The following is a 15367-nucleotide window of genomic DNA, read 5'->3' as shown; positions in this document are numbered from 1 at the left end:
TGTTACTGCCTGCCTCTGTCTCTACCGTGGGTCTCTGATGTTACTGTCTGACTCTACTGTTACTACCTGTCTCTGTCTCTACTGTCTGTCTCTGTCTCTACTGTGGGTCTCTGATGTTACTGCCTGTCTCTGTCTCTACTACCTGTCTCTGTCTCTACTACCTGTTTCTGTCTCTACTACCTGTTTCTGTCTCTACTACCTGTTTCTGTCTCTACTGTGGGTCTCTGATGTTACTGTCTGACTCTACTGTTACTACCTGTCTCTGTCTCTACTGTCTGTCTCTGTCTCTACTGTCTGTCTCTGATGTTACTGTCTGACTCTACTGTTACTACCTGTCTCTGTCTCTACTGTCTGTCTCTGTCTCTACTGTCTGTCTCTGATGTTACTGCCTGACTCTACTGTTACTACCTGTCTCTGTCTCTACTGTGGGTCTCTGATGTTACTGCCTGTCTCTGTCTCTACTGTCTGTCTCTGTCTCTAGTGTGGGTCTCTGATGTTACTGCCTGTCTCTGTCTCTACTGCGGGTCTCTGATGTTACTGTCTGACTCTACTGTTACTGTCTGACTCTACTGTTACTGTCTGACTCTACTGTGGGTCTCTGATGTTACTGCCTGTCTCTGTCTCTACTGCGGGTCTCTGATGTTACTGTCTGACTCTACTGTTACTGTCTGACTCTACTGTGGGTCTCTGATGTTACTGCCTGTCTCTGTCTCTACTGCGGGTCTCTGATGTTACTGTCTGACTCTACTGTTACTGTCTGTCTCTACTGTTACTGTCTGTCTCTACTGTTACTGTCTGTCTCTACTGTTACTGTCTGTCTCTACTGTCTGTCTCTGTCTCTACTGTGGGTCTCTGATGTTACTGTCTGTCTCTGATGTTACTGTCTGTCTCTACTGTCTGTCTCTGTCTCTACTGTGGGTCTCTGATGTTACTGTGGGTCTCTGTCTCTACTGTGGGTCTCTGATGTTACTGTGGGTCTCTGATGTTACTGTGGGTCTCTGATGTTACTGTGGGTCTCTGATGTTACTGTCTGACTCTACTGTTACTGTCTGACTCTACTGTTACTGTCTGTCTCTACTGTTACTGTCTGTCTCTACTGTCTGTCTCTGTCTCTACTGTGGGTCTCTGATGTTACTGTGGGTCTCTGATGTTACTGTCTGACTCTACTGTTACTGTCTGTCTCTACTGTTACTGTCTGTCTCTACTGTCTGTCTCTGTCTCTACTGTGGGTCTCTGATGTTACTGTGGGTCTCTGATGTTACTGTGGGTCTCTGATGTTACTGTGGGTCTCTGATGTTACTGTGGGTCTCTGATGTTACTGTCTGTCCCTGTCTCTACTGTGGGTCTCTGATGTTACTGTGGGTCTCTGATGTAACTGTGGGTCTCTGATGTTACTGTGGGTCTCTGTCTCTAGTGTGGGTCTCTGATGTTACTGCCTGTCTCTGTCTCTACTGCGGGTCTCTGATGTTACTGTCTGTCTCTACTGTGGGTCTCTGATGTTACTGTCTGACTCTACTGTTACTGCCTGTCTCTGTCTCTACTGTCTGTCCCTGTCTCTGTCTCTACTGTCTGTCTCTGTCTCTACTGTCTGTCTCTGTCTCTACTGCGGTCTCTGATGTTACTGTCTGACTCTACTGTTACTGCCTGTCTCTGTCTCTACTGTCTGTCTCTACTGTCTGTCCCTGTCTCTACTGTGGGTCTCTGATGTTACTGTGGGTCTCTGATGTTACTGTGGGTCTCTGATGTTACTGTGGGTCTCTGATGTTACTGTCTGTCCCTGTCTCTACTGTGGGTCTCTGATGTTACTGTGGGTCTCTGTCTCTACTGTGGGTCTCTGATGTTACTGTCTGACTCTACTGTTACTGTCTGACTCTACTGTTACTGTCTGTCTCTACTGTTACTGTCTGTCTCTACTGTGGGTCTCTGTCTCTACTGTGGGTCTCTGATGTTACTGTGGGTCTCTGATGTTACTGTCTGTCTGTCTGTCTCTACTGTTACTGTCTGTCTCTGATGTTACTGTCTGTCTGACTCTACTGCCAGTCTCTGTCTCTACTGTGGGTCTCTGATGTTACTGTCTGACTCTACTGTTACTACCTGTCTCTGTCTCTACTGCCGGTCTCTGATGTTACTGCCTGTCCCTGTCTCTACTGCCTGTCTCTGTCTCTACTGTGGGTCTCTGTCTCTACTGTGGGTCTCTGATGTTACTGTCTGACTCTACTGTTACTACCTTTCTCTGTCTCTACTGCCGGTCTCTGTCTCTACCGTGGGTCTCTGATGTTACTGTCTGACTCTACTGTTACTACCTGTCCCTGTCTCTACTGCCTGTCTCTGATGTTACTGTCTGACTCTACTGTAGGTCTCTGTCTCTACTGTGGGTCTCTGATGTTACTGTCTGACTCTACTGTTACTGCCTGCCTCTGTCTCTACTGCCTGTCTCTGTCTCTACCGTGGGTCTCTGATGTTACTGTCTGACTCTACTGTTACTACCTGTCCCTGTCTCTACTGTCTGTCTCTGATGTTACTGCCTGTCCCTGTCTCTACCGTGGGTCTCTGTCTCTACTGTGGGTCTCTGATGTTACTGTCTGACTCTACTGTTACTGCCTGCCTCTGTCTCTACTGCCTGTCTCTGTCTCTACCGTGGGTCTCTGATGTTACTGTCTGACTCTACTGTTACTACCTGTCTCTGTCTCTACTGTCTGTCTCTGTCTCTACTGTGGGTCTCTGATGTTACTGCCTGTCTCTGTCTCTACTACCTGTCTCTGTCTCTACTACCTGTTTCTGTCTCTACTACCTGTTTCTGTCTCTACTGTGGGTCTCTGATGTTACTGTCTGACTCTACTGTTACTACCTGTCTCTGTCTCTACTGTCTGTCTCTGTCTCTACTGTCTGTCTCTGATGTTACTGTCTGACTCTACTGTTACTACCTGTCTCTGTCTCTACTGTCTGTCTCTGTCTCTACTGTCTGTCTCTGATGTTACTGCCTGACTCTACTGTTACTACCTGTCTCTGTCTCTACTGTGGGTCTCTGATGTTACTGCCTGTCTCTGTCTCTACTGTCTGTCTCTGTCTCTAGTGTGGGTCTCTGATGTTACTGCCTGTCTCTGTCTCTACTGCGGGTCTCTGATGTTACTGTCTGACTCTACTGTTACTGTCTGACTCTACTGTTACTGTCTGACTCTACTGTGGGTCTCTGATGTTACTGCCTGTCTCTGTCTCTACTGCGGGTCTCTGATGTTACTGTCTGACTCTACTGTTACTGTCTGACTCTACTGTTACTGTCTGACTCTACTGTGGGTCTCTGATGTTACTGCCTGTCTCTGTCTCTACTGCGGGTCTCTGATGTTACTGTCTGTCTCTACTGTTACTGTCTGTCTCTACTGTTACTGTCTGTCTCTACTGTTACTGTCTGTCTCTACTGTTACTGTCTGTCTCTACTGTCTGTCTCTGTCTCTACTGTGGGTCTCTGATGTTACTGTGGGTCTCTGATGTTACTGTGGGTCTCTGATGTTACTGTGGGTCTCTGATGTTACTGTGGGTCTCTGATGTTACTGTGGGTCTCTGATGTTACTGTGGGTCTCTGATGTTACTGTGGGTCTCTGATGTTACTGTCTGTCCCTGTCTCTACTGTGGGTCTCTGATGTTACTGTGGGTCTCTGATGTTACTGTCTGTCTCTACTGTTACTGTCTGTCTCTACTGTTACTGCCTGTCTTTGTCTCTACTGTCTGTCTCTACTGTCTGTCCCTGTCTCTACTGTCTGTCCCTGTCTCTACTGTCTGTCCCTGTCTCTACTGTGGGTCTCTGATGTTACTGTGGGTCTTTGATGTTACTGTGGGTCTCTGATGTTACTGCCTGTCTCTGTCTCTACTGCCTGTCTCTGTCTCTACTGCCTGTCTCTGTCTCTACTACCCGTCTCTGTCTCTACTACCTGTTTCTGTCTCTACTACCTGTTTCTGTCTCTACTGTGGGTCTCTGATGTTACTGTCTGACTCTACTGTTACTACCTGTTTCTGTCTCTACTGTGGGTCTCTGATGTTACTGTGGGTCTCTGATGTTACTGTCTGTCCCTGTCTCTACTGTGGGTCTCTGATGTTACTGTGGGTCTCTGATGTTACTGTGGGTCTCTGATGTTACTGTCTGTCTCTGTCTCTAGTGTGGGTCTCTGATGTTACTGCCTGTCTCTGTCTCTACTGCGGGTCTCTGATGTTACTGTCTGTCTCTACTGTTACTGTCTGTCTCTACTGTGGGTCTCTGATGTTACTGTCTGACTCTACTGTTACTGCCTGTCTCTGTCTCTACTGTCTGTCCCTGTCTCTGTCTCTACTGTCTGTCTCTGTCTCTACTGTCTGTGTCTGATGTTACTGTCTGTCTCTACTGTTACTGCCTGTCTCTGTCTCTACTGTCTGTCTCTACTGTCTGTCCCTGTCTCTACTGTGGGTCTCTGATGTTACTGTGGGTCTCTGATGTTACTGTGGGTCTCTGATGTTACTGTCTGTCCCTGTCTCTACTGTGGGTCTCTGATGTTACTGTGGGTCTCTGTCTCTACTGTGGGTCTCTGATGTTACTGTCTGACTCTACTGTTACTGTCTGACTCTACTGTTACTGTCTGTCTCTACTGTTACTGTCTGTCTCTACTGTGGGTCTCTGATGTTACTGTGGGTCTCTGATGTTACTGTCTGTCTGTCTGTCTCTACTGTTACTGTCTGTCTCTGATGTTACTGTCTGTCTGACTCTACTGCCAGTCTCTGTCTCTACTGTGGGTCTCTGATGTTACTGTCTGACTCTACTGTTACTACCTGTCTCTGTCTCTACTGCCGGTCTCTGATGTTACTGCCTGTCCCTGTCTCTACTGCCTGTCTCTGTCTCTACTGTGGGTCTCTGTCTCTACTGTGGGTCTCTGATGTTACTGTCTGACTCTACTGTTACTACCTTTCTCTGTCTCTACTGCCGGTCTCTGTCTCTACCGTGGGTCTCTGATGTTACTGTCTGACTCTACTGTTACTACCTGTCCCTGTCTCTACTGCCTGTCTCTGATGTTACTGTCTGACTCTACTGTAGGTCTCTGTCTCTACTGTGGGTCTCTGATGTTACTGTCTGACTCTACTGTTACTGCCTTCCTCTGTCTCTACTGCCTGTCTCTGTCTCTACCGTGGGTCTCTGATGTTACTGTCTGACTCTACTGTTACTACCTGTCCCTGTCTCTACTGTCTGTCTCTGATGTTACTGCCTGTCCCTGTCTCTACCGTGGGTCTCTGTCTCTACTGTGGGTCTCTGATGTTACTGTCTGACTCTACTGTTACTGCCTGCCTCTGTCTCTACTGCCTGTCTCTGTCTCTACCGTGGGTCTCTGATGTTACTGTCTGACTCTACTGTTACTACCTGTCTCTGTCTCTACTGTCTGTCTCTGTCTCTACTGTGGGTCTCTGATGTTACTGCCTGTCTCTGTCTCTACTACCTGTCTCTGTCTCTACTACCTGTTTCTGTCTCTACTACCTGTTTCTGTCTCTACTGTGGGTCTCTGATGTTACTGTCTGACTCTACTGTTACTACCTGTCTCTGTCTCTACTGTCTGTCTCTGTCTCTACTGTCTGTCTCTGATGTTACTGTCTGACTCTACTGTTACTACCTGTCTCTGTCTCTACTGTCTGTCTCTGTCTCTACTGTCTGTCTCTGATGTTACTGCCTGACTCTACTGTTACTACCTGTCTCTGTCTCTACTGTGGGTCTCTGATGTTACTGCCTGTCTCTGTCTCTACTGCGGGTCTCTGATGTTACTGTCTGACTCTACTGTTACTGTCTGACTCTACTGTTACTGTCTGACTCTACTGTGGGTCTCTGATGTTACTGCCTGTCTCTACTGCGGGTCTCTGATGTTACTGTCTGACTCTACTGTTACTGTCTGACTCTACTGTGGGTCTCTGATGTTACTGCCTGTCTCTGTCTCTACTGCGGGTCTCTGATGTTACTGTCTGACTCTACTGTTACTGTCTGTCTCTACTGTTACTGTCTGTCTCTACTGTCTGTCTCTGTCTCTACTGTGGGTCTCTGATGTTACTGTCTGTCTCTACTGTCTGTCTCTGTCTCTACTGTGGGTCTCTGATGTTACTGTGGGTCTCTGTCTCTACTGTGGGTCTCTGATGTTACTGTGGGTCTCTGATGTTACTGTGGGTCTCTGATGTTACTGTGGGTCTCTGATGTTACTGTGGGTCTCTGATGTTACTGTGGGTCTCTGTCTCTACTGTGGGTCTCTGATGTTACTGTCTGACTCTACTGTTACTGTCTGACTCTACTGTTACTGTCTGTCTCTACTGTTACTGTCTGTCTCTACTGTCTGTCTCTGTCTCTACTGTGGGTCTCTGATGTTACTGTGGGTCTCTGATGTTACTGTGGGTCTCTGATGTTACTGTGGGTCTCTGATGTTACTGTCTGTCTCTACTGTTACTGTCTGTCTCTACTGTCTTTCTCTGATGTTACTGTGGGTCTCTGATGTTACTGTGGGTCTCTGATGTTACTGTGGGTCTCTGATGTTACTGTGGGTCTCTGATGTTACTGTGGGTCTCTGATGTTACTGTGGGTCTCTGATGTTACTGTGGGTCTCTGATGTTACTGTCTGTCCCTGTCTCTACTGTGGGTCTCTGATGTTACTGTGGGTCTCTGATGTTACTGTGGGTCTCTGATGTTACTGTGGGTCTCTGATGTTACTGTGGGTCTCTGATGTTACTGTGGGTCTCTGATGTTACTGTGGGTCTCTGTCTCTACTGTGGGTCTCTGTCTCTACTGTGGGTCTCTGATGTTACTGTCTGACTCTACTGTTACTGTCTGACTCTACTGTTACTGTCTGTCTCTACTGTGGGTCTCTGTCTCTACTGTGGGTCTCTGATGTTACTGTGGGTCTCTGATGTTACTGTCTGTCCCTGTCTCTACTGTGGGTCTCTGATGTTACTGTGGGTCTCTGATGTTACTGTGGGTCTCTGATGTTACTGTCTGACTCTACTGTTACTGCCTGTCTCTGTCTCTACTGTCTGTCTCTACTGTCTGTCCCTGTCTCTACTGTCTGTCCCTGTCTCTACTGTGGGTCTCTGATGTTACTGTGGGTCTCTGATGTTACTGTGGGTCTCTGATGTTACTGCCTGTCTCTGTCTCTACTGCCTGTCTCTGTCTCTACTACCCGTCTCTGTCTCTACTACCTGTTTCTGTCTCTACTACCTGTTTCTGTCTCTACTGTGGGTCTCTGATGTTACTGTCTGACTCTACTGTTACTACCTGTTTCTGTCTCTACTGTGGGTCTCTGATGTTACTGTGGGTCTCTGATGTTACTGTCTGTCCCTGTCTCTACTGTGGGTCTCTGATGTTACTGTGGGTCTCTGATGTTACTGTGGGTCTCTGATGTTACTGTCTGTCTCTGTCTCTAGTGTGGGTCTCTGATGTTACTGCCTGTCTCTGTCTCTACTGCGGGTCTCTGATGTTACTGTCTGTCTCTACTGTTACTGTCTGTCTCTACTGTGGGTCTCTGATGTTACTGTCTGACTCTACTGTTACTGCCTGTCTCTGTCTCTACTGTCTGTCCCTGTCTCTGTCTCTACTGTCTGTCTCTGTCTCTACTGTCTGTCTCTGTCTCTACTGTCTGTCTCTGATGTTACTGTCTGACTCTACTGTTACTGTCTGACTCTACTGTTACTGCCTGTCTCTGTCTCTACTGTCTGTCTCTACTGTCTGTCCCTGTCTCTACTGTGGGTCTCTGATGTTACTGTGGGTCTCTGATGTTACTGTGGGTCTCTGATGTTACTGTGGGTCTCTGATGTTACTGTGGGTCTCTGATGTTACTGTCTGTCCCTGTCTCTACTGTGGGTCTCTGATGTTACTGTGGGTCTCTGTCTCTACTGTGGGTCTCTGATGTTACTGTCTGACTCTACTGTTACTGTCTGACTCTGATGTTACTGTCTGACTCTACTGTTACTGCCTGTCTCTGTCTCTACTGTCTGTCCCTGTCTCTACTGTCTGTCCCTGTCTCTACTGTCTGTCCCTGTCTCTACTGTCTGTCCCTGTCTCTACTGTGGGTCTCTGATGTTACTGTGGGTCTCTGATGTTACTGTGGGTCTCTGATGTTACTGTGGGTCTTTGATGTTACTGTGGGTCTCTGATGTTACTGCCTGTCTCTGTCTCTACTGCCTGTCTCTGTCTCTACTACCCGTCTCTGTCTCTACTACCTGTTTCTGTCTCTACTACCTGTTTCTGTCTCTACTGTGGGTCTCTGATGTTACTGTCTGTCTCTGTCTCTAGTGTGGGTCTCTGATGTTACTGCCTGTCTCTGTCTCTACTGCGGGTCTCTGATGTTACTGTCTGTCTCTACTGTTACTGTCTGTCTCTACTGTGGGTCTCTGATGTTACTGTCTGACTCTACTGTTACTGCCTGTCTCTGTCTCTACTGTCTGTCCCTGTCTCTGTCTCTACTGTCTGTCCCTGTCTCTGTCTCTACTGTCTGTCTCTGTCTCTACTGTCTGTCTCTGTCTCTACTGTCTGTCTCTGATGTTACTGTCTGACTCTACTGTTACTGCCTGTCTCTGTCTCTACTGTCTGTCTCTACTGTCTGTCCCTGTCTCTACTGTGGGTCTCTGATGTTACTGTGGGTCTCTGATGTTACTGTGGGTCTCTGATGTTACTGTCTGTCCCTGTCTCTACTGTGGGTCTCTGATGTTACTGTGGGTCTCTGTCTCTACTGTGGGTCTCTGATGTTACTGTCTGACTCTACTGTTACTGTCTGACTCTACTGTTACTGTCTGACTCTACTGTTACTGTCTGACTCTACTGTGGGTCTCTGTCTCTACTGTGGGTCTCTGATGTTACTGTGGGTCTCTGATGTTACTGTCTGTCTGTCTGTCTCTACTGTTACTGTCTGTCTCTGATGTTACTGTCTGTCTGACTCTACTGCCAGTCTCTGTCTCTACTGTGGGTCTCTGATGTTACTGTCTGACTCTACTGTTACTACCTGTCTCTGTCTCTACTGCCGGTCTCTGATGTTACTGCCTGTCCCTGTCTCTACTGCCTGTCTCTGTCTCTACTGTGGGTCTCTGTCTCTACTGTGGGTCTCTGATGTTACTGTCTGACTCTACTGTTACTACCTTTCTCTGTCTCTACTGCCGGTCTCTGTCTCTACCGTGGGTCTCTGATGTTACTGTCTGACTCTACTGTTACTACCTGTCCCTGTCTCTACTGCCTGTCTCTGATGTTACTGTCTGACTCTACTGTAGGTCTCTGTCTCTACTGTGGGTCTCTGATGTTACTGTCTGACTCTACTGTTACTGCCTGCCTCTGTCTCTACTGCCTGTCTCTGTCTCTACCGTGGGTCTCTGATGTTACTGTCTGACTCTACTGTTACTACCTGTCCCTGTCTCTACTGTCTGTCTCTGATGTTACTGCCTGTCCCTGTCTCTACCGTGGGTCTCTGTCTCTACTGTGGGTCTCTGATGTTACTGTCTGACTCTACTGTTACTGCCTGCCTCTGTCTCTACTGCCTGTCTCTGTCTCTACCGTGGGTCTCTGATGTTACTGTCTGACTCTACTGTTACTACCTGTCTCTGTCTCTACTGTCTGTCTCTGTCTCTACTGTGGGTCTCTGATGTTACTGCCTGTCTCTGTCTCTACTACCTGTTTCTGTCTCTACTACCTGTTTCTGTCTCTACTGTGGGTCTCTGATGTTACTGTCTGACTCTACTGTTACTACCTGTCTCTGTCTCTACTGTCTGTCTCTGTCTCTACTGTCTGTCTCTGATGTTACTGTCTGACTCTACTGTTACTACCTGTCTCTGTCTCTACTGTCTGTCTCTGTCTCTACTGTCTGTCTCTGATGTTACTGCCTGACTCTACTGTTACTACCTGTCTCTGTCTCTACTGTGGGTCTCTGATGTTACTGCCTGTCTCTGTCTCTACTGTCTGTCTCTGTCTCTAGTGTGGGTCTCTGATGTTACTGCCTGTCTCTGTCTCTACTGCGGGTCTCTGATGTTACTGTCTGACTCTACTGTTACTGTCTGACTCTACTGTTACTGTCTGTCTCTACTGTGGGTCTCTGATGTTACTGCCTGTCTCTGTCTCTACTGCGGGTCTCTGATGTTACTGTCTGACTCTACTGTTACTGTCTGACTCTACTGTTACTGTCTGACTCTACTGTGGGTCTCTGATGTTACTGCCTGTCTCTGTCTCTACTGCGGGTCTCTGATGTTACTGTCTGACTCTACTGTTACTGTCTGTCTCTACTGTTACTGTCTGTCTCTACTGTTACTGTCTGTCTCTACTGTGGGTCTCTGATGTTACTGTGGGTCTCTGTCTCTACTGTGGGTCTCTGATGTTACTGTGGGTCTCTGATGTTACTGTGGGTCTCTGATGTTACTGTGGGTCTCTGTCTCTACTGTGGGTCTCTGATGTTACTGTCTGACTCTACTGTTACTGTCTGACTCTACTGTTACTGTCTGTCTCTACTGTTACTGTCTGTCTCTACTGTCTGTCTCTGTCTCTACTGTGGGTCTCTGATGTTACTGTGGGTCTCTGATGTTACTGTGGGTCTCTGATGTTACTGTCTGACTCTACTGTTACTGTCTGTCTCTACTGTTACTGTCTGTCTCTACTGTTACTGTCTGTCTCTACTGTGGGTCTCTGATGTTACTGTGGGTCTCTGATGTTACTGTGGGTCTCTGATGTTACTGTCTGTCCCTGTCTCTACTGTGGGTCTCTGATGTTACTGTGGGTCTCTGATGTTACTGTGGGTCTCTGATGTTACTGTCTGTCTCTGTCTCTAGTGTGGGTCTCTGATGTTACTGCCTGTCTCTGTCTCTACTGCGGGTCTCTGATGTTACTGTCTGTCTCTACTGTTACTGTCTGTCTCTACTGTGGGTCTCTGATGTTACTGTCTGACTCTACTGTTACTGTCTGACTCTACTGTTACTGCCTGTCTCTGTCTCTACTGTCTGTCTCTGTCTCTACTGCGGTCTCTGATGTTACTGTCTGACTCTACTGTTACTGTCTGATTCTACTGTGGGTCTCTGATGTTACTGTCTGACTCTACTGTTACTGCCTGTCTCTGTCTCTACTGTCTGTCTCTACTGTCTGTCCCTGTCTCTACTGTGGGTCTCTGATGTTACTGTGGGTCTCTGATGTTACTGTGGGTCTCTGATGTTACTGTGGGTCTCTGATGTTACTGTGGGTCTCTGATGTTACTGTCTGTCCCTGTCTCTACTGTGGGTCTCTGATGTTACTGTGGGTCTCTGTCTCTACTGTGGGTCTCTGATGTTACTGTCTGACTCTACTGTTACTGTCTGACTCTACTGTTACTGTCTGTCTCTACTGTGGGTCTCTGTCTCTACTGTGGGTCTCTGTCTCTACTGTGGGTCTCTGTCTCTACTGTGGGTCTCTGATGTTACTGTGGGTCTCTGATGTTACTGTGGGTCTCTGATGTTACTGTCTGTCCCTGTCTCTACTGTGGGTCTCTGATGTTACTGTGGGTCTCTGATGTTACTGTGGGTCTCTGATGTTACTGTCTGACTCTACTGTTACTGCCTGTCTCTGTCTCTACTGTCTGTCTCTACTGTCTGTCCCTGTCTCTACTGTCTGTCCCTGTCTCTACTGTCTGTCCCTGTCTCTACTGTGGGTCTCTGATGTTACTGTGGGTCTCTGATGTTACTGTGGGTCTTTGATGTTACTGTGGGTCTCTGATGTTACTGCCTGTCTCTGTCTCTACTGCCTGTCTCTGTCTCTACTACCCGTCTCTGTCTCTACTACCTGTTTCTGTCTCTACTACCTGTTTCTGTCTCTACTGTGGGTCTCTGATGTTACTGTCTGACTCTACTGTTACTACCTGTTTCTGTCTCTACTGTGGGTCTCTGATGTTACTGTGGGTCTCTGATGTTACTGTCTGTCCCTGTCTCTACTGTGGGTCTCTGATGTTACTGTGGGTCTCTGATGTTACTGTGGGTCTCTGATGTTACTGTCTGTCTCTGTCTCTAGTGTGGGTCTCTGATGTTACTGCCTGTCTCTGTCTCTACTGCGGGTCTCTGATGTTACTGTCTGTCTCTACTGTTACTGTCTGTCTCTACTGTGGGTCTCTGATGTTACTGTCTGACTCTACTGTTACTGCCTGTCTCTGTCTCTACTGTCTGTCCCTGTCTCTGTCTCTACTGTCTGTCTCTGTCTCTACTGTCTGTCTCTGTCTCTACTGCGGTCTCTGATGTTACTGTCTGACTCTACTGTTACTGCCTGTCTCTGTCTCTACTGTCTGTCTCTACTGTCTGTCCCTGTCTCTACTGTGGGTCTCTGATGTTACTGTGGGTCTCTGATGTTACTGTGGGTCTCTGATGTTACTGTCTGTCCCTGTCTCTACTGTGGGTCTCTGATGTTACTGTGGGTCTCTGTCTCTACTGTGGGTCTCTGATGTTACTGTCTGACTCTACTGTTACTGTCTGACTCTACTGTTACTGTCTGACTCTACTGTGGGTCTCTGTCTCTACTGTGGGTCTCTGATGTTACTGTCTGTCCCTGTCTCTACTGTGGGTCTCTGATGTTACTGTGGGTCTCTGATGTTACTGTCTGACTCTACTGTTACTGCCTGTCTCTGTCTCTACTGTCTGTCTCTACTGTCTGTCTCTGTCTCTACTGTCTGTCCCTGTGTCTACTGTCTGTCCCTGTGTCTACTGTCTGTCCCTGTGTCTACTGTGGGTCTTTGATGTTACTGTGGGTCTCTGATGTTACTGCCTGTCTCTGTCTCTACTGCCTGTCTCTGTCTCTACTACCCGTCTCTGTCTCTACTACCTGTTTCTGTCTCTACTACCTGTTTCTGTCTCTACTACCTGTTTCTGTCTCTACTGTGGGTCTCTGATGTTACTGTCTGACTCTACTGTTACTACCTGTTTCTGTCTCTACTGTGGGTCTCTGATGTTACTGTCTGTCTCTACTGTTACTACCTGTCTCTGTCTCTACTGTCTGTCTCTGTCTCTAGTGTGGGTCTCTGATGTTACTGCCTGTCTCTGTCTCTACTGCGGGTCTCTGATGTTACTGTCTGACTCTACTGTTACTGTCTGTCTCTACTGTTACTGTCTCTGTCTCTACTGTTACTGTCTCTACTGTGGGTCTCTGATGTTACTGTCTGACTCTACTGTTACTGCCTGTCTCTGTCTCTACTGTCTGTCTCTGTCTCTACTGTGGGTCTCTGATGTTACTGTCTGTCCCTGTCTCTACTGTGGGTCTCTGATGTTACTGTGGGTCTCTGTCTCTACTGTGGGTCTCTGATGTTACTGTCTGACTCTACTGTTACTGTCTGTCTCTACTGTTACTGTCTGTCTCTACTGTGGGTCTCTGTCTCTACTGTGGGTCTCTGATGTTACTGTCTGTCCCTGTCTCTACTGTGGGTCTCTGATGTTACTGTGGGTCTCTGATGTTACTGTGGGTCTCTGATGTTACTGTCTGACTCTACTGTTACTGCCTGTCTCTGTCTCTACTGTCTGTCTCTACTGTCTGTCCCTGTCTCTACTGTCTGTCCCTGTGTCTACTGTCTGTCCCTGTCTCTACTGTGGGTCTCTGATGTTACTGTGGGTCTCTGATGTTACTGTGGGTCTTTGATGTTACTGTGGGTCTCTGATGTTACTGCCTGTCTCTGTCTCTACTACCTGTTTCTGTCTCTACTACCTGTTTCTGTCTCTACTGTGGGTCTCTGATGTTACTGTCTGACTCTACTGTTACTACCTGTTTCTGTCTCTACTGTGGGTCTCTGATGTTACTGTCTGTCTCTACTGTTACTACCTGTCTCTGTCTCTACTGTCTGTCTCTGTCTCTAGTGTGGGTCTCTGATGTTACTGTCTGTCTCTGTCTCTACTGTGGGTCTCTGATGTTACTGTCTTACTCTACTGTTACTGTCTGTCTCTACTGTTACTGTCTGTCTCTACTGTCTGTCTCTGTCTCTACTGTGGGTCTCTGATGTTACTGCCTGTCTCTACTGTTACTGTCTGTCTCTACTGTTACTGTCTGTCTCTACTGTTACTGTCTGTCTCTACTGTTACTGTCTCTGTCTCTACTGTCTGTCCCTGTCTCTACTGTCTGTCTCTACTGTCTGTCTCTGATGTTACTGTCTGATTCTACTGTTACTGTCTGACTCTACTGTTACTGCCTGTCTCTGTCTCTACTGTCTGTCCCTGTCTCTACTGTCTGTCCCTGTCTCTACTGTGGGTCTCTGATGTTACTGTATGACTCTACTGTCTGTCCCTGTCTCTACTGTCTGTCCCTGTCTCTACTGTGGGTCTCTGTCTCTACTGTCTGTCCCTGTCTCTACTGTGGGTCTCTGTCTCTACTGTCTGTCCCTGTCTCTACTGCGGGTCTCTGATGTTACTGTCTGTCCCTGTCTCTACTGCGGGTCCCTGTCTCTACTGCGGGTCTCTGATGTTACTGTCTGTCCCTGTCTCTACTGCGGGTCCCTGTCTCTACTGCGGGTTTCTGATGTTACTGTCTGTCCCTGTCTCTACTGCGGGTCCCTGTCTCTACTGCGGGTTTCTGATGTTACTGTCTGTCCCTGTCTCTACTGCGGGTCCCTGTCTCTACTGCGGGTTTCTGATGTTACTGTCTGTCCCTGTCTCTACTGCGGGTCCCTGTCTCTACTGCGGGTTTCTGATGTTACTGTCTGTCTCTGTCTCTACTGTCTGTCTCTGATGTTACTGTCTGTCTGTCTGTCTCTACTGTTACTGTCTGTCTGACTCTACTGTGGGTCTCTACTGTTACTGTCTGTCTCTGATGTTACTGTCTGTCTGACTCTACTGCCAGTCTCTGTCTCTACTGCGGGTTTCTGATGTTACTGTCTGTCCCTGTCTCTACTGCGGGTCCCTGTCTCTACTGCGGGTTTCTGATGTTACTGTCTGTCCCTGTCTCTACTGCGGGTCTACTATCAGACAGTATTGATCACGCGCCATCAGTCTGATCCGCCTCAGTTAGCATTCGTTAGCGTCAGTTAGCATTATTAGCTTATCGGTAGAAGTGAACGTTAAATGCGCTCCGTGCTAATGCTATCAGTGTTTGCTGCGTGAATAAAAACACGCACTTACCGAGTGAAAGAAGGACCGCGGCGGGACTTTAACGGCTCTGTTTACGCCGTCTGACCTGAGAGGAAAGCGGCCGATGATCGATAATAACAGTCTGATCGGATCTTTGTTGTCGGTCCGCGGCTAACGTTAGCTGCTGCCACTTCTCACGACAACTTCCGCTTTACTTCCGCAGATTGTATTTGGCGGCACTGGGGGGGTCAGAGGTCACGGGGTTAAAAAAAGAGAAACAAAATCAACACAAACATTTTACAGAGCCAGAAGGAAGATACCCTGAGTTTTACAGCGGCCGAAAAGAAAA

At 47.7% G+C, this 15367-nt stretch overlaps 1 protein-coding gene across 2 annotated transcripts in view; it reads right to left on the bottom strand.

The window, feature by feature from the left end:
* The window catches only part of ubr7 (ubiquitin protein ligase E3 component n-recognin 7), a 35351-nt gene that overhangs the window by 19477 nt on the left and 507 nt on the right, over positions 1-15367 (bottom strand). The window contains exon 1 of one of the 2 annotated variants that reach the window (XM_038727029.1): positions 15070-15229. The exons of the other annotated variant lie outside the window; for it this stretch is intronic. The gene's annotated coding sequence lies outside the window, so the exon portion shown is untranslated. Of the gene's footprint in view, positions 1-15069; positions 15230-15367 lie in introns of those variants that run through there. 2 annotated transcript variants of the gene reach the window in all.

Source organism: Micropterus salmoides, unplaced genomic scaffold (assembly GCF_014851395.1).
Source record: "Micropterus salmoides isolate LMB-PRFRI ecotype aquatic unplaced genomic scaffold, ASM1485139v1 Ms_hic_scaffold_18, whole genome shotgun sequence".
NCBI lineage: Eukaryota > Metazoa > Chordata > Actinopteri > Centrarchiformes > Centrarchidae > Micropterus > Micropterus salmoides.
Note: the sequence above shows the minus strand (reverse complement) of the source record. Positions and strands in the feature narration are given on the sequence as shown.